The sequence below is a fragment of the Dermochelys coriacea genome, chromosome 5 (genome assembly GCF_009764565.3).
Source record: "Dermochelys coriacea isolate rDerCor1 chromosome 5, rDerCor1.pri.v4, whole genome shotgun sequence".
NCBI classification, from domain to species: Eukaryota; Metazoa; Chordata; order Testudines; family Dermochelyidae; genus Dermochelys; species Dermochelys coriacea.
Window position 1 is genome coordinate 47,564,979 of NC_050072.1, and position 24,243 is coordinate 47,589,221.

Consider the following 24,243-nt stretch of genomic DNA (forward strand, 5'->3'; position numbering starts at 1 on the left):
GACTGGCCTGTCTCCCAAGATCTGTGAGAGTGATGGGTCGTCTTTCAGGATAGGTTGTAGATCCTTGATGATGCGTTGGAGAGGTTTTAGTTGGGGGCTGAAGGTGATGGCTAGTGGCGTTCTGTTATTTTCTTTGTTGGACCTGTCCTGTAGTAGGTGACTTCTGGATACTCTTCTGGCTCTGTCACTCTGTTTCTTCACTTCAGCAAGAGGGTATTGTGGGTATTGTAGTTGTAGGAATGCATGATAGAGATCTTGTAGGTGTTTGTCTCTGTCTGAGGGGTTGGAGCAAATGCGGTTATATCGTAGAGCTTGGCTGTAGACAATAGATCGTGTGGTGTGATCTGGATGAAAGCTAGAGGCATGTAGGTAGGAATAGTGGTCAGTAGGTTTCCGATATAGGATGGTGTTTATGTGACCATCGCTTATTAGCACCGTAGTGTCCAGGAAGTGGATCTCTTGTGTGGACTGGTCCAGGCTGAGGTTGCTGGTGGGATGGAAATTGTTGAAATCCTGGTGGAATTCCTCAAGGGCTTCTTTTCCATGGGTCCAGATGATGAAGATGTCATCAATGTAGCGCAGGTAGAGTAGGGGCATTAGGGGACGAGAGCTGAGGAAGCATTGTTCTAAGTCAGCCATAAATATGTTGGCATACTGTGGGGCCATGCAGGTACCATCGCAGTGCCGCTGATTTGAAGGTATACATTGTCCCCAAATGTGAAATAGTTATGGGTGAGGACAAAGTCACAAAGTTCAGCCACCAGGTTAGCCGTGACATTATCGGGGATACTGTTCCTGATGGCTTGTAGTCCGTCTTTGTCTGGAATGTTGGTGTAGAGGGCTTCTACATCCCTACTGGCTAGGATGGTGTTTTTAGGAAGGTCACTGATGGACTGTAGTTTCCTCAGGAAGTCAGTGGTGTCTTGAAGATAGCTGGGAGTGCTGGTAGCGTAGGGCTTGGGGAGGGAGTCTACATAGCCAGACAATCCAGCTGTCGGGGTGCCAATGCCTGAGATGATGGGGCATCCAGGATTTCCAGGTTTATGGATCTTGGGTAGCAGATAGAATACCCCAGGTTGGGGTTCCAGGGGTGTGTCTGTGCGGATTTGTTCTTCTGCTTTTTCAGGGAGTTTCTTGAGCAAATGCTGTGGTTTCTTTTGGTAACCCTCCGTGGGATCAGAGGGTAATGGCTTGTAGAAAGTGGTGTTGGAGAGCTGTCAACAAAAAAACTTCAAAAACAGACTCCAATGAGAGATTGCTGAATTGGAATTAATTTGCAAACTGGATACAATTAACTTAGGCTTGAATAGAGACTGGGAGTGGATGGGTCATTATATAAAGTAAAGCTATTTCCCCATGTTGTTTCTCCCCCCACTGTTCCTCAGATGTTCTTGTTAACTGCTGGAAATGGCTCACTTTGATTATCACCACAAAAGGTTTTCCTCCTTCCCACCCCCGCTTCCTGCTGGTAATAGCTCATCTTAAGTGATCACTCTCCTTACAATGTGTATGATAAAACCCATTGTTTCATGTTCTCTGTGTGTGTGTGTGTGTGTGTGTGTGTGTGTGTGTGTATATATAAATCTCCCCATTATATTTTCCACCGAATGCATCCGATGAAGTGAGCTGTAGCTCACAAAAGCTTATGCTCAAATAAATTTGTTAGTCTCTAAGGTGCCACAAGTACTCCTTTTTCTTTTTAGTGATTTATTTGAGTGATTGTTTATTTGGACACTGGAATAAAATACATTGTGCAGTCATTTGAATGTAGTCACCTGGTTCCTCAGTAAGCCAACTAATTCTGGGGACAGTAAGGGTATGTCTACACTATGAAATTAGGTCGATTTTATAGAAGTCGATTTTCACAAATCTATTTTATACAGTCATTTGTGTATGTCCCCACTAAGCACATTAAGTTGGCGGAGTGTGTCCTCAATACTGTGACTAGCATAGACTTACAGAGCAGTGCACTGTGGGTAGCTATCCCACAGTTCCCGCAGTCTCTGCTGCCCATTGGAATTCTGGGTTAACCTCTCAATGCCTGATGGGACAAAAACATTGTCGCAGGTGGTTTTGGGTACGTGTCGTCAGTCGCCCCTCCCTCACTCTAATGAAAGCAATGGCAGACAATTGTTTCACGCCTTTTTTCCTGGGTTACTTGAGCAGACGCGATACCACGGCAAGCATGGAGCCTGCTCAGCTCACCGCTGCTGTTGTGAGCATTGTAAACACCTCGTGCGTTATCCTGGAGTATGTGCAGGACCGGGCTAAGAGATGCCAGCATGAGGACAATTGTGATGAGGACATGGACACAGATGTTCCTGAAAGCACAGGTTATGGCAATTGGGACATCATGGCGGCAGTGGGGCTGGTTGATACAGTATAATGCCGATTCTGGGCTCAGCAAAAAAGCACACATGGTGGGACCACACAGTGTTGTAAGTACGGGATGATTCACAGTGGGTGTGAAACTTTTGCATGCGTAAGGCCACTTTCCTTGAACTTTGTGAGTTGCTTTTCCCCACCCTGAAGCATGAGAATACCAAGATGAGAGCCTCCCTGACAGTTGAGAAGCGAATGGTTATAGCTGGGTGGAAGCTTGCAAAGCCTGACTGCTACCTGGTCAGTCAGGAATCAGTTTGGAGTGAGCAAGTCTACTGTGGGGACTGCTGTGATGCAAGTAGCCAATGCAGTCACTGACGTTCTGCTATCAAGGGTAGTGACTCTGGGAAATGTGTAGGCCCTAGTGGATGCCTTTGCTGTAATGGGGTTCCCTAACTCTGGCGGGGCAATAGACGGAACACATATCCCTATCTTGGCACCGGACCACCTTGCCAACCAGTACATAAACCGCATGGAGTACTTCTCAATGGTGCTGCAAGCACTGGTGGATCACAAGGGATGTTTCACCGACATCAACGTGGGATGGCCGGGAAAGGTGCATGACGCTCTTATCTTTAGGAACTCCAAGCTTTTCAAGTGGTTGCAAGAAGGGACTTACTTCTCAGACCAGAAAATTACCGTTGGGGATGTTGAAATGCCAGTAGTTACCCTTGGGGACCCAGCCTACCCCATGCTCCCATGGCTCATGTAGCTGTACACAGGCAGCCTGGATAGTAGTAAGGAGCAGTTCAATGATAGGCTGAACAAGTGCAGAATGGTGATAGAATGTGCCTTTGGACATTTAAAAGCTCGCTGGTGCTGTTTCCTGACTAGGTTAGACCTCAGAGCAACCAACATTCCCATTGTTATTGCTGCTTGCTGTGTGCTCCATAATATCTGTAAGAGTAAGGGGGAGAGGTTTATGGCGTGGTGGGAGGTTGAGGTAAATCGCCTGGCGACAGATTTTGAGCAGCCAGACACCAGGGCAAGTAGAAGAGCACAGCTAGGCGCACTGCACATCAGAGAGGCTTTGAAAATCAGTTTCATGACTCGCCAGGCTATGGTGTGACAGTTGTGTGTGTTTCTCCTTGCTGCAAACCCGCTCCCTTTGTTGATTTTAATTCCCTGTAAGCCAACCACCCTCCCCCTTTCGATCAAAGCTGGCAAAGGAAATAAAGCAACTATTTTGAAACCATGCACATTCTTTCTTAATTTAAAAAAAAAAAAGTGAGAACTGACAAGTTAGCCTGAGGGGGTGGGGTGCGAGAGGAGGGAAGGACACTGCCACATTGCTTATTGTAGTCACAGTACAAATCAAAACTGTGTGAATGACAGCCTTCTGTTGCTTCGGCCATCCTCTGGAGTGGAGTGGATAGGTGCCCAGGGCTTCTCCCCCCTCCCCCCACGCGTTCTTGGGCGTCTGGGTGAGGAGGATATTGAACTTGGGGAAGAGGGCAGGCGGTTATACAATGGATGCAGTGGGGGGTCTGTGCTCTTGTTGGCTTTCCTGCAGCACCAACAGCCGCTTCATCATGTCTGTTTGCTCCCCCATTAGCCTCAGCATCGCCTCCTGCCTCTGCTCTTCGCACTCACTTAATGCTTTCCTGGCTTCTGCCACCGAATGCCTCCATGCATTAAGCTGTGCCCTATCAGTGTGGGAGGACTTCATGAGCTTGGAAAACATGTCATCGCAAGTGGTTTTTTTTGCTTTCTAATCTGCGATAACCTCAGGGTTGGAGATGATAGGAGGCGCATAGAAACATTTGCTTTTGGGGGGAGATAAAAAGGGAGAGTAAAATTTAAGATGATACATTTCCGAGAACAAAAGGGAGACTCTTTCACAGTGAATCAAGCAATTCACAGTAGACAGCACGTGCTTTAGGTACAAGGTCACATTTTGCCTTTTATTGAGCGCCTGCCGGTATGGTGTGAGACATCACAAATGGCTGGACAACAGAATTCGGTTTCCAGGCAGCCATGGTAGGCCTTTTGGTACGCAGGTTTGGCTTCTTATGCCTTCATAACATGGAAATGGTTTCGAACTGCAGCGCCATCCTTTCCCATAGCAAGCAATGCCGGTTGGGTTTCACATTTAAAAGGAGGGGCTGCGGTTTTTGGGTGGATGTGGAGCACACACCTCCCCCAACCTGACCGTGTGGCTATTCTCTGGGATGATCCCTTCTAGCCAAGCGCAAACAACCCAGCATGAACGGGGTCCTTTTACTGTTTACTTACAAAAATTCCCCTATTTCGGCCAGGTGACCATGTATGATATCACTCTCCTGAGGCTAACACAGAAAGATATAGATCGAATGTTGCTTGAATGTGACCAAAACCCAGGACCATTCACTGCCATGCTTTGTGCTTAAGTGATTCCAGACTACTTGCTATTGGCTTGGCATGGTAAAGTGTCCTACCGTGGAGGATGAAATAAGGCAGCCCTCCCCGAAACCTTCTGCAAAGGCTTTCAGAGTACCTGCAGGAGAGCTTCATGGAGATGTCCCTGGCAGATTCCCATTCCATCCCCAGACACGTTAACAGACTTTTCCAGTGCCTGTACTGGCCGCGAATGCATCCCAATTCTTCAGGGCAAATCAAACATTAAACACTATTGCTTTTAAACCCTATACTGTAGTTGCAAATGTGCACTCACCAAAGCTGCCTTCTCTGGCTTCAGGGTCAGGGATCCCATCTTGGGAGGGTATTGGCTCCAGGGTGATGAAAAGGTCCTGGCTGCCAGGGAGAATGGATTTACCACTTGCCTGCTGCACATCCACCTCTTCCTCCTCTGTGTTGAGTGAGACTCCCCCCTTGCAGGTGTCCATGGACAGTGGTGAGGCGTGGTAGGGTCCCCCCATAGAATGCCATGCAGCTCATCATAGAAGTGGCATGTATGGGGCTCTGATCTGGAGCAACCATTTACCTCCTTTGTCTTTTGGTAGGCTTGCCTGAGCTCCTTGACTTTCACGCAGCACCGCTGTGTCCCTGTTGTAGCCTCTGTCCATCACGTCTGTGCGATTTTGGCATATATATTAGCATTTCTTCTTTTTGATCGGAGTTCGGCCTGCACAGATTCTTCTCCCCATACAGCAATCAAATCCAGTGTCTCCCTTTTGGTCCATGCTGGAGCTCGTTTGTGATTCTAGGGGATTGCATGATCACCTGTGCTGCTGAACTCACCATGCTGACCAGACAGGAAATGAAATTCAAAATTTCCCGGGACTTTTCCTGTGTACCCGGCTAGTGCATTGGAGTTCAAAGTGCTGTCCAGAGTGGTCACATGGAGCACTCTGGGATAGCTCCTGGAAGCCAATACTATTGAATTGCACCTGCACGACCCCAAATTCAACCCAGTAAGTTTGATTTTAGAGCTATCGCCCTCGCAGGGGAGGAGTACAGAAGTCGATTTTAAAAGCCCTTTAGGTCGACGGAACGGGGTTGGTTGTGTAGACACATTCATTTTAAAATCGACCTAGCGTGGCTAAATTCAACCTTACCCTGTAGTGAAGACCAGGGCTAAGACTAGTGAGCAAAGGGCTTCTGTGACCCAGCTGTGGTCATACTCACTGAGCCACTTGAGCCATAAGGTGCTCCTGCTTCCACTCAAAGTGTTACCTTGTGTTTGTCTTGTATTTGTGGTGGTGGTGGTTTGTTTTTTGTTTTTTCCTTAGAGCTTGGCTACACTTGTGAGTTAGAGCGCATTAAAGCAGCCCTGGGCACCCTAACTCACGACACGTCCACACTGGCAAGGCACATAGAGCGCCCGGACTCTGTGGCTGGAGCGCTCCCGGCACTCCACCTTGACGAGAAGCATAATGCTGCGCCCCGGATGGAGTGCCGCGACACCACTGTGGATGCCCTGGTCTGTTAATGCGCTCTGAGCAGCCTCCAGAAGTGTCCCACAATGCTTGTTCTAGCCACTCTGGTAATCACTTTGAACTCTACTGCCCTGCCCTCAGGTGACCAACCGTCAGAACCGCCCTTTAAATTCTCTGGGTATTTTGAAAAATCCCCTTCCTGTTTGCTCAGCCAGGCATGGAGTGCTCTCAGCGAATCCTTCCAAATGACTATGCCTCCGTGCCAGGCAATCCCCAGTATGGAGCAATGGCGAGATGCTGGACCTCATCAGTGTCTGGGGGGAGGAATCTGTCCAGTCCCAGCTGTGCTCCAGCCATAGGAATTATGATACCTTTGGGTAGATATCAAGGGGCATGATGGAAAGGGGCCATGACCGGGACACACTGCAGTGCAGGGTTAAAGTGAAGGAGCTGCAGAATGCCTATCACAAAGCCTGCGAGGCAAACCACCACTCCGGTGCTGCCCCTGCAACCTGCCGTTTCTACAAAGAGCTGGTTGCAATACTTGGGGGCAACCCCACCTCCACATTGACACTTCCGAGCCCAGTTCAACAAGGCATGAGGAAAGCAGGCGCGAGAGTGCTGAGGAGGAGGGAGACACCCTGACATCCCTAGATTCATGCAGCCAGGAGCTGTTTTCTTGCCAGTCACAGCGGCCGGTGCTTGGGGAAGGACAAACACCAGAGGAGGTGCCTGGTAAGCGGCTTTTATTTTGGGAAGGAAGTTGTTTGGTGCAGGCTCTTGGGGCGAGGAGGGTTAGGGCTGCATGCATGCCTAGAGGTGGAATAGGGCATTGGTGTTTTCTTTCACATCATGATAATCGGCCTCAGGTATCTCTTCAAAGGTCTCATGCAGAAGCTGGGCAATGCGCTTGCACAGGTTCCTTGGGAGAGCTACTGTACTCCTTGTCCCAGTAAGGCTAACATGTCCGCACCACTGTGCCATGGGGGGCAGGGAGACCATTGCTACACACAGGCAAGCTGCATATGGGCCAGGATGGAAGCCGCATTGTAGTAGAAGACCCTCCCTTGCTGTCACCCTCAGCAGCGAGATATCTTCCAGGACAAACTGCTGTGGAAAATGTGGGGATAGTGTTCAGTATAGGGGCTGCCACCATGTCAGGGTTCCCTCCCCCCTCTGAACTCTAGGGTACAGAGTGGGGACCCACATGAGAGACCCCCCTAAGCTTATTTGTACCAGTTTAGATTAAAAACTCCCCAAGGCACAAATTTTCCCTTGTACCTTGGATTAGATAATGCTGCCATCACCAAGTGATTTAGACAAACTCAGGGAAAGGACCACTTGGAGTTCCTACTCCCCCCTAATATCCCCCCAAGCCCCCACACCCCCTTTCCTGGGGAGGCTTGAGAATAAACAAGATGCGCACAGACCAACCTTGGGATTTTTTTTTTTTTAGGACATTTAAAAAAACCCCAATCAGATTCTAAAAGAAACAGAATTTTATTATAATGAAAAAAGGTAAAAGAAGCACCTCTCTAACATTAGAATAGAAGATAATCTTACAGGGCAATCAGATTAAAAAACAAAGAGGATTTCCCTCTGGGCCAAACTTTAAAGTTACAAAAAGAAAACCAGGAAGACACCTTCCTCTCAGTACAGAGAAAAACACAAGCCAAAACAAAAATAAGCTAACGCATTCTCTTGCTAGTACTTACTAACATAGATGCTGACTTTGTTTTGCCCATGGGTGCCCTCCTGAGGCCCCACCCTCACTCTGCCCCTTCCCCCTCTTGCCCACTGCTCGCTCCTCTCTGCCCCCTCTTCTGAGCACCACTGACAGTTTTGGAGGGAGGCTATTCACATTAGAGGAAAAAAAAGTGGGTGAGGTAATGTCTTTTATTGGACCGGCTTCTGTTGGTGAGAGAGACAAGTTTTTGAGCTTTCACAGAATTCTTCTTCAGGAAGAAAGCTCCAAAGCTTGTGTCTCTCTCTCTCTCTCTCTCTCTCTCACCAACAAAAGTTGCTCCAATAAAAGATATTACCTCACTCACCTTGTCTCTCTAATGCCCTCGGAACAACAGGACTACAACAACACAGCATACAAAAATGCAGAATTCACATGAACAGCACAGAGTGACCATCACACCAGGGCACTATTTTCAGGATTCATTTTAGCATAATGTTATCATTAGACCAAGGAAGTAGCACTACCAGCACAATGAGATAAATATAGCCATGGGTGCATGCCAAAAATTCACAGTACAAGCACACTGGGATCCACACAGCAGGATAGTAGTGTCAGTTTAGTGGGGCTACACTCAGGGACTGAGTCCAAGGGTTCAGCTAAACACAAGGGCACCTGCAAATAGCTGTACTAACAGCAGGATCTACACTGGGCCCAATAGGAGGAGTTGCATGTCAGGGCACTAATTCCCAATCCCAGTGCAAGGCAATATGGGATCCAGGTACCAAGTCTTTAGTACCAGAATTTGTACTCCCGGGAGAGTGGGATGGAATTATAGAAGTTACAAGGGAAAAAGCCCTCTGTGATCATCCTGGCTCAGTCCACCTCGCTGCCAATGCAGGGCTTATGCTTACTGCATGTTTTGTCCAGTCTCCTTTTAAAAGTCCCAAGCCTTGGGGTTTCTAGCTGTGACACTCTATACCAGGGGTTCTCAAACTGGGGGTCAGGACCCCTCAGGGGGTTGCAAGGTTATTACATGGGGGGTCGCGAGCTGTCAGTCTCCACCCCAAACCACGCTTTGCCTCCAGCATTTATAATGGTGTTAAATATATAAAAAGTGTTTTTTAATTTGGGAGGGGTCACACTCAGAGGCTTGCTGTGTGAAAGGGGTCACCAGTACAAAAGTTTAAGAGCCACTGCTCTATAACTTGGAGAGTGATGTGCTGTGCTCTGTGAGCCCCATATTCATCATTTGTATATATTCTTTATATTTCATATAAAGCATGCCATGTAAGGTAGCATGGGAATGGTTATGATTTGCTGAAATCCACTGATCTGTCGAAATATGTACATCATTAAAGTGTATGAAATTATGAGATTGTGCTGTATGAAATATGCTGCAAATTTGGGAGTAGCTCAGAAGGCAACTCCCCAGAAACAACAAGGCACTTGACCAAATGGCTGGGTGGATGTTGCATGACCATCAACAGTCATTGTGCAGCAAGAGAATTACAATTAGCAATTCAATGACCATCACCAGAGAATTACTCAACCCTGGGATTCAGCAGTGCCCCCCTCCCTCCAATATAATGGTTGGGCTTATGTTTGCCAGACTAAACAGGAGATAGTTCCAGCCCAGGTTGTACCCCAGGGGTCACACTAGCCCTTTCCTTGGGAGACTATTCCATCCATACCCCAAGGCAGAGATAGCACTGCTTGGAAGGTTTCCCCTGATACCTTAAGTTTCCCTCTTCGCCCCCCTGCATCCCTTTTCCCTTCCACTCCATCCCCACCACCCCCATAAGAGGAAGTCACCCAGATGCCAGGGAGGGGGCCCAAGCACACTGCATGGACATGGCCACTGTCCCCGAGAGGCAGGCATCTCTGCCTGGGCAGGGAGGGAAAGCAGAGGGGCACCGCACACCGCAGCAGCCCAGGAGATGTCATCCCGCCCATCCCTGTCCAGCTGCCCGGCGCGGGCTGGTACTTTTCAGTCTCTGTGCTGCCGGGGTCCGGGGGATGTTTTTGGAGACGCCTTTGACTGAGCCCCCTGCCAGATGCAGAGAGCTGGGCAGCCAGCTGGTGCGCCCCCCCCCTCCCCCATGCAGGCGGCTACCTCTCAGCACAGCCACCTGGGAAGGGGTTTCAGTCCCCACCCCAGCCACCCTCACCTCAAGACCCCCTTTGAAATACACTTATCAGCTGCTACTGCCTTTAGCTGGCTGACAGGTTGAAGCGCGGCTGGGAGCTGGTCAGCTGCAGAGCCACAGAAAGCAGCCTGCTGCCCCCAAGAAGCAAGCAGGAGAAGGAGGCAGGGCGGCACCGGTGGTGGTGGGGGGTCACTCAGACCCTGCTCCAGGAGCAGAGTCCCCATCGCTGATTGGCTGGTGGCCAAAAAACAGCTAAACAGCAGTGCTGAGAAGAGCTGTTTTGGCCATGATCAAGGCAGCAGCTCAGAGCCCGAAACAGCTGATTGGCGGCGGTTCCTGGCTCTGGAGAAAACTGCTGATCTGCCCCCGGGACAGCACTGCAGAAGAGCTGATGGGACCTGTGGGCCCCATAAACAGTTGACTGGTGCCTGTGGGTGCTGAGCACCCACTTACTGATTCTAAAAAGAAAAGGAGTACTTGTGGCACCTTAGAGACTAACAAATTTATTAGAGCATAAGCTTTCCTGAGCTACAGCTCACTTCATCGGATGCATTTGGTGGAAAAAACAGAGGGGAGATTTATATACACACACAGAGAACATGAAACAATGGTTTATCATACACACTGTAAGGAGAGTGATCACTTAAGATAAGCCATCACCAGCAGCGGGAGAGGGGGGGAAAGGAGGAAAACCTTTCATGGTGACAAGCAAGGTATGCTAATTCCAGCAGTTAACAAGAATATCTGAGGAACAGTGGGGGGTGGGGTGGGCGGGAGAAATGAAATAACTCTCTGTAAGGAGAGTGATCACTTAAGATGAGCTATTACCAGCAAGGGCGGGGAGGGGGGAAGGAAGAAAATCTTTTGTGGTGATAATCAAGGTGGGCCATTTCAGGCAATTGACAAGAACGACTGGGGAACAGTGGGAGGTGGGGGGGGAAAATAGTTTTACTTTGTGTAATGACCCATCCACTCCCAGTCTCTATTCAAGCCTAAGTTAATTGTATCCAGTTTGCAAATTAATTCCAATTCAGCAGTCTCTTGTTGGAGTCTGTTTTTGAAGTTTTTTTTGTTGAAGGATAGCCACTCTCAGGTCTGTAATCGAGTGACCAGAGAGATTGAAGTGTTCTCCAACTGGCTTTTGAATGTTATAATTCTTGACATCTGATTTGTGTCCATTCATTCTTTTACGTAGAGACTGTCCAGTTTGACCAATGTACATGGCAGAGGGGCATTGCTGGCACATGATGGCATATATCACATTGGTAGATGCGCAGGTGAACGAGCCTCTGATAGTGTGGCTGATGTGATTAGGCCCTATGATGGTGTCCCCTGAATAGATATGTGGACAGAGTTGGCAATGGGCTTTGTTGCAAGGATAGGTTCCTGTATTAGTGGTTCTGTTGTGTGGTGTGTGGTTGCTGGTTCTAATGGAGTTGGATTGCTTGCTTCCTTGATCTGTGTCTAGCAAGCACACAACAGACAGACCAAAACCTTTCCCCCCCACCCCAGATTTGAAAATATCTTGTCCCCTTATTGGTCCTTTGGGTCAGGTGCCAGCCAGTTACCTGAGCTTCTTAACCCTTTACAGGTAAAAGGATTTTGTGCCTCTGGCCAGGAGGGATTTTATAGCACTATATACAGGAAGGTGGTTACCCTTCCCTTTTTATTTATGATAGGGGCCCCATGCAGCTGTTGGCTTTCCCCAAGGCACAGAAAGCCAGAGGACAGTATGGCCATGAACTAATCAGTCCCCCTTACCCCTGTGCTTACTCACTATTTTGGGACTCTCGGGGGTTATGTGCGCTCACTTTGGGACGGGCAAATTATTCTATTGTGTAGACTGTGCTTGTCTTTAAGTACAGGTGAATTGTTGCTCTGTCTGGTGTGAACAATGCTGCCTCTGTTAAGTGTTGTATTTGCTTTTACAGATGCAACCTTGAGATCTCAGCCATCCATGTTATCACCAGCCGAAAGACTCCCAAGAATTAGGAAGTGGCCACGTCGAAGCAAAGACGACATGCTGCATGAAGTAATGCAGCAGTCCCTTAATTAAAATCAAAAAGTGCACGAGTGGCGGGAGAGTGAAAGGAGGGTCCGCCAGCACAATGCAGATTGCCAGCACCAATGCACAAAGCAGCTGCTAAGCATAATGGAGCACCAGGCAGACTCAATCCAGGCACTCGTAGCCATGCAGGCGGAGCACTACCACTCCCGCCCCGCCCTTGCAGCCCTTGTCCCAAAACTCTTTCCCTTGTGCCCACATGTCACCTCCAACCCACTTTCCCCAACATCCAGGTTCTTATCGCCACCAGCTGCATCCAACACCTTTAGCTTCACCATCCAGCCCTGCAAACTACGACCCTTACCCACTGCACTCAACCCCCATCACCATGCATTTTAGCCAGTCTGAAGTGCGGCACTCATTGCACAACACTCCAGACAGGAAGGCTGAGTATGATAACAGGACATACGCAAATCTGTGATTGAACTGTTCCCCACCCCACCCCCTTGCCCTTTCTGTTTCCCAAGCAGTTGTGTTTCTTTTCAATAAATCATTTTTCTTTTAAATAAATGAACATAAGAACATAGGAATGGCCATACTGGGTCAGATCAAAGGTCCATCCAGCCCAGTATCCTGACTGCTGACAGTGGCCAATGCCAGGTACCCCAGAGGGAGTGAACCTAACAGGTAATGATCAAGTGATCTCTCTCCTGCCATCCATCTCTACCCTCTGACAGATGCTAGGAACACCGTTCCTTACTGATCCTGGCTAATAGCCGTTAATGGAATTAACCTCAATGAATTTATCCAGTTCTCTTTTAAACCCTGTTATAGTCCTAGCCTTCACAACCTCCTCAGGCAAGGAGTTCCACGGCTTGACTGTGCACTGGGTGAAGAAGAACTTCCTTTTATTTGTTTTAAACCTGCTGCCCATTAATTTCATTTGGTGATCCCAAGTTCTTATATTATGGGAACAAGTAAATAACTTCCTTATTCACTTTCTCCACACCACTCGTGGTTTTATATATCTCTATCATATCCCCCCTTAGTCTCCTTTTTTCCAAGCTGAAAAGTCCTAGCCTCTTTACTCTCTCCTCATATGGGACCCGTTCCAAACCCCTAATCATTTTAGTTGCCCTTTTCTCAAACTTTTCTACTGCCAGTATATCTTTTTTGAGATGAGGAGACCACATCTGTACGCAGTATTCAAGATGTGGGCATACCATGAATTTATATAAGGGCAATAAGATATTCCTCGTCTTATTCACTATCACTTTTTTAATGATTCCTAACATCCTGGTCATTTTTTGACTGCTGCTGTGCACTGTGTGGATGTCTTCAGAGGACTATCCACGATGACTCCAAGATTTCTTTCCTGATTAGTGTAGCTAAATTAGCCCCCATCATAATGTATGTATAGTTAAGGTTATTTTTCCAATGTGCATTACTTTACATTTATCCACATTAAATTTAATTTGCCGTTGTTCCCCAGTCACTTAGTTTTGTGACATCTTTTTGAAGTTCTTCACAGTCTGCTTTGGTCTTAACTATCTTGAGCAGTTTAGTATCGTCTGCAAACTTTGCCACCTCACTGTTTACCCCTTTCTCCAGATCATTTATGAATAAGTTGAATAGGATTGGTCCTAGGACTGACCCTTGGGGAACACCACTAGTTACCCTCTCCATTCTGAAAATTTACCATTTATTCCTACCCTTCGTTCCCTGTCTCTTAACTAGTTCTCAATCCATGAAAGGATCTTCCCTCTTATCCCATGACAATTTACATAAGAACCTTTGGTGAGGGACCTTGTCAAAAGCTTTCTGGAAATCTAAATACACTATGTCCACTGCATCCCCCTTGTCTGCATGTTTGTTGACCCCTTCAGAGAACTCTAATGGATTAGTAAGACATGAGTTCCCTTTACAGAAACCATGTTGACTTTTGTCCAACAATTATGTTCTTCTATGTGTCTGGCAATTCTATTCTTTACTATTGTTTTAACTAATTTGCCCAGTACTGACGTTAGACTTACTGGTCTTCAATTTCTGGGATCACCCCTAGAGCCCTTTTTAAATATTTGCCTTACATTAGCTATCTTCCAGTCCCTGGGTACAGAAGCCGATTTAAAGGACAGGTTACAAACCATAGTTAATAGTAAATGGATTTTTTGGCTTTGAAAACATTCTTTATTATTGCATTAAGTAAAGATATCTTAACCCAGGAAAGCAACAGACACTGCAAGTTAGTGTAGCAAACACAGATTCCTACTAACATTGGAACCACCGCTCTTCACTCCCAGGCAGGGCACCAAACATTACTGGTGGCTTTCAGCCTGAAAATTGCTCCCTCAAGGCATCCCTAATCCTTGTAGCCCTGCGCTCGGCCCCTCTAATAGCCCTGCTCTCTGGCTGTTCAAATTCAGCCTCCAGGTGTTGAACCTCCGAGTTCCATGCCTGAGTGAATCTTTCACCCTTCTCTTCACAAACATTATGGAGAGTACAGCACGCAGATATAACCACAGGGATGTTTGTCATCGGCCAAGTCCAGCTTCCCATACAGAGAGTGCCAGCGGCCCTTTAAACGACCAAAAGCACACTCCGTTCTGCACCAGCTCAGCCTGTTGTTGAACCACTCTTTGCTACTGTCAAGGCTCCCTTTGTAGGGTTTCATGAGCCACGGCATCAAACGGTAAGCGGGGTCTCCAAGGATCACAATGGGCATTTTGACTTCCCTTACCGTGATATTCAGGTCTGGGGAAAAAAAGTCCTGGCTTGCAGCTTCCTGAACAGGCCAGTGTTCCAAAAGATGCATGTGTCATGCACCTTTGTGGGTCAGCCTGCGTTAATGTCAATGAAATGCCCACAGTGATCCACAAGCGCCTGGAGAACCATAGAGAAATAGCCCTTCCGATAAATATACTCGGAGACTAGGTGGGCTGGTGCCCGAATTGGAATACGTGTCCCATCTATCACCCCTCCGCAGTTAGGGAAATCCATTTGTGCTGACCCAGCCACAATGTCATGCACGTTACCCAGAGTCACAGTTCTGAGCAGGATGCGATTAATGGCCCTGCAACCTTGCAGCAACACGATTCCAACTGTCAAATATCCCACTCCAAATTGGTTAGCGACCAATTGGTAGCTGCCAGCTGGGAGTTGCCAGCTTCCAGATTGCCATAGCCACCTGCTTCACCATCAGGGCAGCTCTCAATCTCGTGTCCTTGCGCGACAGGGTGGGGGCGAGCTCATCACACAGTCCCATGAAAGTGGCTTTTCTCATCCGAAAGTTCTGCAGCCACTGCTCACCATCCCAGACTTGCATGATGGTGTGATCCCACCGCTCAGTGCTTGTTTCCCGAACCCAAAAGCAGTGTTCCACAGGGGTGAGCATGTCTGTGAATGCCACAAGCAAACTCGTGTCTCATGCGTTATTCGAGTTGACATCGTCGGACTCCTCACTGTCAGTTTGTAGCTTAAGGAGTAACTCAACTGCCAAACGTGATGTGCTGGCGAGACTCACCAGCATATTCCTCAGCAGTTTGGGCTCCATTCCCGCAGACCGAAAGGGAAGACAGAGCGTGCAGTACAAAAAACATTGAAAGATGGCGCCAAATGTGGACAGAAGCACAGGGATTGCTGGGATGCGAAGTGATGGATCACGGGGCATTGGGACAGGACCCAGAATGCCCTGCACCCCCTGCCCCCTTCCCACAAGCCACAGCACCAGAATGGGAAGAGGTTCTCTGTGGGATAGCTGCCCATAATGCATCACTCCCAATGTGGCTGCAAGTGCCGCAAATGTGACCACACCAGTCCACTTGCAGCTGACAGTGTGAACACACTGCAGCGCTTTCCCTACTGTGCTCTCTGAGGGCTGGTTTAACTCAAAGCGCTCTACATCTGCAAGTGTAGCCATGCCCTTATTTAGGCTGATCTGTATGTGCTTTAGGGTTGGGAAATGTGTCTTTATCTATGATTAAGCATTGTATGTATTTATGGCACTATATAAATGATTTGTTAATTCAGTAACAAATAGGTATTTTCCCTGATTGGCTAACCTCTAATCTAATGGGCACCATCAACTACTTGTTGTAAGTATCTCACTCCTGTAAGTACTAATTCCAGGATAAATAAAATGGAGGGGAACTGTGATATAAAACATAGTGCCTGGATATAAACTAAAGGACTATATAATATTACACAAATGTATGTTAAAAGAACATTATTAAGGTTGTAAACTCAAGCACACAAAATTTAGGAAATCCGAGAATGAAGGTTACTTGTACAACTTTAATTTAGCCCCTTTGTGTGTATGCATTATGATATAGTCTTTAATTATAAGATCAACTATTTTGTCAACTGGCCCCTGCCTCATTAAGTGGACAGTGTTCACTTAATGAGCAGCTATTCAATATTTTGTTTTATCTTCACTATTTAATGAGTGGTCCTAGATCTTATTTATTGCACACTATTCAAACCCTGCTTTGAAGACAGAATTGTTAATTTCCTCATGAGCTTTTCTATGGTGCTTATTGCTATAGTATCTGAGTGCTTCACAAATATTAATTCATTTATTTTCCAAAATCCTCTGAGGTTTCCATTTTACAGAGAGGGATTAAGGTCAAAAGTACCCATTAATTTTGGATGCCCAATATAAGACACCTAAAACATTATTTTTCAGGGTATTTAGCATTATAAAGAAGACCTTGAAATCCAATTTTGTGTTTAGTCGACTTTAGCATCACTTTTTGCTACAGATGGGGGCTAGTAGGGGGGCACATGGAGGCTGTGCATGCACTCCCCATGGCCTTCCATAATGGTTAGTTTTGGCTCCCCTTTTGTTCAGTATTGTGACGGGGCAAGGCCAGATGGCTATAGAAAAGTAGTGGGAGATAGCTATATTAGCTCCAGGCTAAAGAAATCCCTGGTACCAGGTTAAGTGAAATGGAAGCTGCTCCAGGTCAATTAAGACACCTGGGGCCAATTAAGAACTTTCCAGAAGGCAGGGAGAATGCTAGGTTGATTGGGACACCTGAAGCCAATCAAGGGCTGGCTGCCCAGTCAGGCAGGTGGGTGTGCATGTCAGGAGCTGTGGGAAGAAGTTGTGCGGTTGGAGAGGTTGAGTAGTACATACCATATCAGGCACAAGGAAGGAGGCCCTGAGGTAAGGGTGAAGTGGAGCTTGAGGAAGTGATGGCTGCTGTGGGGGAAGTAGCCCAGGGAATTATACATGTCATGTTTCTAAAAGGTCAGCTACCATAGCTGATACTATTAGAGTCCCTGGGCTGGAGCCTGGAGTAGAGGGTGGGCCCGGGCCCCCCCCCCCCCACCTTTTGCCCCCTGTTTAATCACTGAGACTGGGAGACAACAGAGACTGTGCAAGGAAGGATAACTTCTCCTCACCTCCCTCGCTGGCTTATGATGAAAATGGCTCAGTAGACTCTGACCCTTGTCTCTAGAGAAAGAAGGGTTACGTGGAGGGTCACAGTGAGCCTCTGAGGCTAGCGAAATCCGCCAGGAAACGCTGGACCCACGGAGGCAAGTACAGAGCTTTATCACAATATATACACATATAACCTTCCTGAAATGCAAGCTGAGAAGCAACCCTGTTAATAACAACTTTCTGTTAATGGAAACATTCTTCCTGGAAATGATACCATCCAATTAACTATAATGTTAATTGGGCCAGATATTGGCAACAGGCATATTGGCTATTGATTTTTTTTGTGTGGAAAGCCTGATCCACAGAGAGGTTTTCAGGGCTGCAGCCAAGGATGAAAGCACCAGGACATGTGGAACCAGGGCCCCAGGGTTGGCTGTGACAGGGCAGCAGTGGGAAGAGGAGCTGCTGTTCAGGTGCCAAGGCTTTTCACATGGGGTGGAGGTGCTCTGGGACTGCACCATACCTCTTAAATGGCAACCAATACACTTATTAATCATTAAAGAATCTGGCTACAGTGTTCACTGGGCTTTGTCCTCCCCTGGCACCAGGAGCCCAGATTTGGCACATCCCAGCACCCCTGCTCCCCATGGAAAGCCATGGCCACAGGCAGATTTTTCTGGAAGTAGTGGGACCTGCCAAACTTGGAGCCCAGTGCAAGGGAAGGACACAGCCCAGAGAGCTCGGGAAGAGGTACCCTGAAGCCCTAGTGCTTTTTGACTTGGCCTCAGCCCTGCAAATCTTCCTGCATCCAGTTGGGTGGCCACTCATGCATTCTCGGAATATCAGACATCTGTGTACTTCTGGGTACAGCGCGGACCTGCCCCTGCCAGCGCAACCCTATCCCCCCGTTATGGGAAAAGGGGGATATAAAAGACCCCTGCTAAAGATAGTGTTCTGGTTCTCTGAGTTAGGGTCTATCACCTGTGGACGCAGCAAAAATGACACTTTACTAGAATTAAAGGTGAAGAGGGTTTATTAACATAACGTTAGTAGGTAAAAAAGGTTAAAGCAGCAATAATAACTTGGTGGTTTGGGAAACAATTGGCTTGAAGCCCAGGCCCCACTAATCCCCAATATAGACTATGGACTAACAACAAGATTAATACTTTACAGATGAGATGACAATCAGAACAAGGAAGACAGGCGCATCCGTCTGGTCTGCAACGGCTGCTGAGGAGGTGGATCCGGGCCTTCAACTGTGTGAAGGATGAAAACAGGAGGAACTCAGATCAGCTGGAATGATCTTTCAGGTAAGCTGGACCTCAGGTAAGTGCCGGTGATGCTGGACTTGTCTCTTGAAGACACCGCAAACACAACTGACACAGGCTGCCTCGGGCGGACAGCACTCGGTGACTGGTGCGCAGGGTTTATATACCCAGCGGTATCTAGGCAGATTAGCCAGGTCAGTCTTTTCCTCCCACAATTGAAAAACTTTTTGGTGCTCTTAACAAGAAGGAACCCCAATATGGCTCCCAAACAACAACATAAACAGATTCAAAATGGTGATGACAGAAAATTTTTCAAAATGACAGCAAATAACCATAGAACCTTAAACCCCCACTAGCATGACCTCATATACACCATGTGTGTGAGGTCATGTCACATGGAGTGCACCATCTTCAAGAGAGTCCTACCCATCTGTGATCCTGCCCTGCTCTGGCCCAGTGCGCGCCACTGCCATCCCAGAGTCGCTCCAGGTTAGCTTGGCCTGAGCCCCCTGCCGCACCCTGCACCCCTCCTGCACCCCAACCCCCTGCCTTGAGCCCCCTCCTACATGCTGCACCCCCTCCTGCACCCCAACCCCCTTCCCTTAGCTATAGAATTAACATAAGGCAATTTTCTTGTTCCTCCACCATTCACAGTACATTTCAAAGACAATGAATACCGAGATATCCCATGTTTACAATTCATTTAAATGATAGGATGTTCTTTTGACCTCTGAATTATCAGAATACAGCATATCACGGACTGTTGATTACATCATTAACCCTATTCATACATATGTAAAGCCACAAAAATACAAACATTATCTCCCCACATGTCTTATGAGGGTTATTTATTTTGCAGGATGTTTAATCCTTTCTAGCCATGCTTTAAACCTCAAATGTGAGACTGGTATGGAAGGGCAAAATTAGAGCTCCTGGATACACCTTAAGGACCTTCCAGCATTGCTATGAGCTGTGTTTTCATTGAATTCTTTGTGAGGCCAAATTATTGATGCATGCTTTGGCCCAAGTTAAAAACTTAGTCCATACTTTGTGAAACACTTTAGTGATTCCAGGGTTTGGTCTATGTGTTAATTTAACATAGCCATTAATGTTCTTCAGAGAGCACTTACTCTGGCATTGAGCCATGGAGGGCTCGGCTACACTTGCAAATTAGAGCACATTAAATCAGCCCAGGGTGCTCTACTTCCTGAGGTGTCTGGCACTGGCAAGGCACGTAGAGTGCCTGGACTCCGTGGCTGGAGCGGCCCTGGTAATGCACCTCCATGAGAAGCAGAGAGCTTGCTGCGCCTTAGCTGAAATGCTGGGGTGCCAGTGTGGATGGCATGTTGCATTACTGCGCTGTGATTGGCCTCTGGAAATGTCCCATAATCTCTTGAAGTCAAGTGGCCACTCTGGTCATTGTTTTGAACTAGGCTGCAGGTGTGCAGATATCCCTTTTCAAAGCTCCATTTCTGACAGCCGGCATGCTTATTTGCTCCGGGACACAAAGTAAACCATTACTGTGGAATGCTCCTGCTGCAGATGCAGGTAGGTGTGTGTGTGTGTGTGTGTGTGTGTGTGTGTGAGAGAGAGAGAGAGGTGGGGGCTGGGGACTGATATCGGGGTTTACCCCTTCCCCCTGCCGCTGTCTGAACTTACAAGACAGCATGCTGACACATTCTCTGCCTCCCACATATAGACAACACGCTCCCTGTCACACTCCATCCCTCTCCCCATTTGAAAAGCATGCTGCAGCCACTTGCACACTGGGACAGCTACCGCAATGCATTGCTCTTTGGGGCATTTCAAGAGCTGCTAATATGGCCATGTCACTGCGCTTGCAGCTGACTGTGAACACATGGCAGTGCTTTCCCTGCTGCTGTCTCTGAGGGCTGGTTTAACTCCCAGCACTCTACATCTGCAAGTGTAGCTATAGCTGAAGGCTGTGAGGTTTACCTCATTTCCCCTTTTGCACAGCAGTTCAAGCTTGTAGTGGTTTTTCTGCTGTGGAAAGTTTTAGGAATGTGTCTATGCATTAGCTGTGAAACCTTAACATTATTAGGCTTTTTAATACAAAATGTGTTCTTGTTGAACCAAACAGCATAATCATAAGGATTTCTATTATGTATCACTCTTAACATGTTCAAGGGCTTTTCCAAAAGATCATGCACATTATACAGTTTTACAGTTTTTGGTATCAGCAACAAGTTGGTTACAATCATTAGCAATAACATTTAACATCAAATTTATTACAGAAAGCAGGTTTGCAGAGCTGCAACCCTGGAATGAAGTGCTGGATGTGCCGAGCATCCAGGGCCGCCCGGAGGATTCAGGGAGCCTGGGGTTTTTGGCGGCAGGGGTCCTTCTGTTCTGGGTCTTTGGGGCACGTCGCCGAAGACATGGAGCGGAAGAAGCGGAGGCAGGTCCTTCACTCTGGGTGTATTCGGTGGCACTGAAGGCCTGGGGCAAATTGCCCCACTTGCCCCCTCCCCTCTGGGTTCCCCTGTGAGCATCAGCCAGGCAGGTTTGCAGTGCTGTGTATGTGCTTATTTCCCTGGCTGCAGCCCTGCAAACCTGTCTTTTGCTTGTTGTTAACTGCCGGTTAATGACAACTTTGGCTGTCCACCAAGGGGTTGCTAATAAGCAAATCTACTGTATGCATGTGCTCATGCTGTGTATGGTGAACATTGGAAATGATTTCCACAGTATTGAAGGGAATCTTAACCAAGATATGGATATTTTGACCACTTACTTCCACCAGTGAAGACTAATTCTCAGTGAACCAAGACAGCAGCAACTTTCCATCTAAAGAATTGTCTTGCTACTTGATCCATGTACAAGGATGGTTATTGTCATTCCAGCCAGTTGTCACATACTTAGGAGTAAATTTGACCATAGCCTAACATCCTGGCCTCACCTGGAACACCTGAAAATGAAGATCTGTTCCCAGACTGCCTGGATACAAAAATTATCTGCTAGATCTGATATATAAAGATCTATGAAGCAGACCAGGGCCATCCTTACGCATACGCAAAGTAGAAAGCTGCGTAGGGCACCAGGAAATTTGGCACCAAATTTCCTGGTGCCCTGCACAGCTGCATGCTGCTCCAGCCCCTGCTCCGCTGCCTCTTCTCCATGGCCCCCGCCCCTGCTCTGCCCCAGCCCTGCCCTCACTCCACCCATTCCCCAAAGTCCCTGCCCCTGCTCCATCCTGCCTCTTCCCGCCCCTGCCCCACCCCAGCCCTGCATCTTCCCACCCCTGCTCTGCCCCAGCCCTGCCCCCACTCCCCTGAGGAGTGCAGCAGGGCTGGGCCTGCACTCACCAGCGGCGGGAAGTGCAGCAGCCCAGCACCAACTGCATCGCCGGTGAGTGCTGGTGGGCGGTTCCTCCCTGCCTCCTAAGCCAGCCCCGCCTCCCGCTGTGGAAGCTGGGGCCAGCCCCTCCCCACGGAGGCCTGGGGCCCCACCCCCACCCCACGGGGGGCTGCGTAGGTCCACAGAATAGTTGGGGACGGCCCTGCTGAAGACTATATTTCTGACAGAATGGAACATCAGTAGGAAAAGAGACTCCACCGACTTAATGCGCTTAGTGGGGACATACACAATCGACTTCTATAAAATTGACCTAATTTCAGAGTGTAGACATATCCTGGTACTGGAAGTCAGGAAGGGAATGGGGGGGGGGTGGAATTAGAAGTCAGTGGGTCAGGAGAGACTGAGATTAGATGAGAAGCTGCAGGAAAACTGGGATTGGTTGGGCAAGGAGACTGGGAACCAATGGGGTAGGGGGAAAAAGATGGGAGGAGAGTAGACGGATCACATTAGGAGCCAGGAAAGGGGAAACTGGGTTTGGAATGGATCTGATTATTCAAGTAGAACATTTTTTAATAGCAAATTATACAAAAAATATTTTTGTGCTCCAGCATCACATTTTTATCAGTAGACCCTAAAGACATATCATGTGGAAGGTACTCTTAGCCATTCTCTCATCTTCACATCCTCTTAGGTTAAGGGATTACCTTTTTAAAACACAGATCACCGGAACTGACAAAGTATTTATGGTCACAGTTGCTCATCCCTGTACTTACCACAGCTTTCCAAAGTAGGAATTTTCAAAAGATCCACAAGCTAACAATGATCTTCCTAATTGATGGCTTTTGGGGACTAGACTATGGCTTTCTATGGCACTGCAAATGTTTGTTTCTCCTCCATTTCTCATATCAAATGGGACAAACTTTCTCTTTCAGCATATAAAGTACACTTTGTGCTTAGCTGAATGTGCATGATCCTTTCTGCTGTTGTTGCTTTTCAGTATTGCTGGGAAACAGTAATGACTATAAATGTTATTAAAATATGAGATTGAGTGATATTTGTTAAAATGACTTTCTCTGAATTATATGGATCCTCCATTTGAGACTCCTGACCAAATTCAGCTGGGAATTTCATTATCTCTTCCTTTTTCTAAAGCCCAAGATTTTAACATTTTCATCTCACAAATGTTCTTGTGTGATGACGTAACATGAGACACAGTAACAGAAAAGAGATGGGTAGGAGATATTGCTCACTTTTGCACTGCTTAATTCTATATTTTTGGTTTCACTTGCCACCTATCTTTTCTTCTTTTTTAAATATGCCTTTAAAAATATATATAAAAATAGTGTTGTAGTGCAAATGACAAATACACACCTAAAGCGCCCCACAATCACTTTGTACACAGTACATAGTGTGAAAAGTACTGGAAGTGCAGCTGTAGTGTCAGTGGTTGGGGGTGTTAGCTGACAGGGTAATAACATGGATTTCCTGCTTCTCCCTCATTCTTCTCTCTCCCCAGCTGAATGTTAACTATACAGAGAAGATGATTTCCATCAGCAACTATCCCCTCTCTGCTGCCCTGACCTGTGCCAAGATCACCACAGCCTTTGAGGAGGCATGGGAGTGGGGCGAGGGGGTGTGATGTGAGCCCTCTATAACTGGCCCTGCGGAGTAGGACTCTGATCTTTCTAGAATTGGCAGCTATTTTTCTACTCGTGTGTAAGGAGCACTGAGAGCCAACCTTGGCTGAAGGCTTAGTGGTAGAGTTCAAGGCATACCGTGCTGAGGTTTCCTTTCATACAGGCTGCTCCCACGGTGAGAGGTCAATGGGCACCCCTCTGGGGCTGTTCTTTCTCCTTGTTTTAAAATTACTTTTGATAAACATGAAAAAAACAAAAAAAAAAACCAGAAACGCTGCAGTGTAGCTCCTCCAAACACACTAATGATTTTATCCTATATAATGCAATAAGTAATGCAAAAAGGTTGGAAACCACTAGTCTGTAATAAAGAAGCTATATGTAATAAGTCACTTCATTCTTTCTCTGGCACTTTCATTCATTGTAATTGTGCCTGAATTACCAGTTCTATGCTTATTGTCATGATAGATTTTCCACAAATAAAGAGTGGATTAGGGCATTAATTCTTTGTGTTTATTTAGTAATCCTTAACCTTTTTTTCCAAATACCTTGTTTAAACAGCAGACAAGATTGAGTCTAGGCTAGTTAGGATATTTTTATCATG

At 47.2% G+C, this 24,243-nt stretch overlaps 1 long non-coding RNA gene across 1 annotated transcript; it reads left to right on the forward strand.

Moving 5' to 3' along the window:
- Positions 1-4,494: 4,494 nt before the first annotated feature.
- Positions 4,495-23,884, forward strand: LOC122460312. The gene is made up of 3 exons (XR_006281557.1): positions 4,495-4,506; positions 11,895-11,899; positions 23,408-23,884. It is a non-coding gene; the product is annotated as an uncharacterized LOC122460312 (long non-coding RNA).
- Positions 23,885-24,243: the final 359 nt, after the last annotated feature.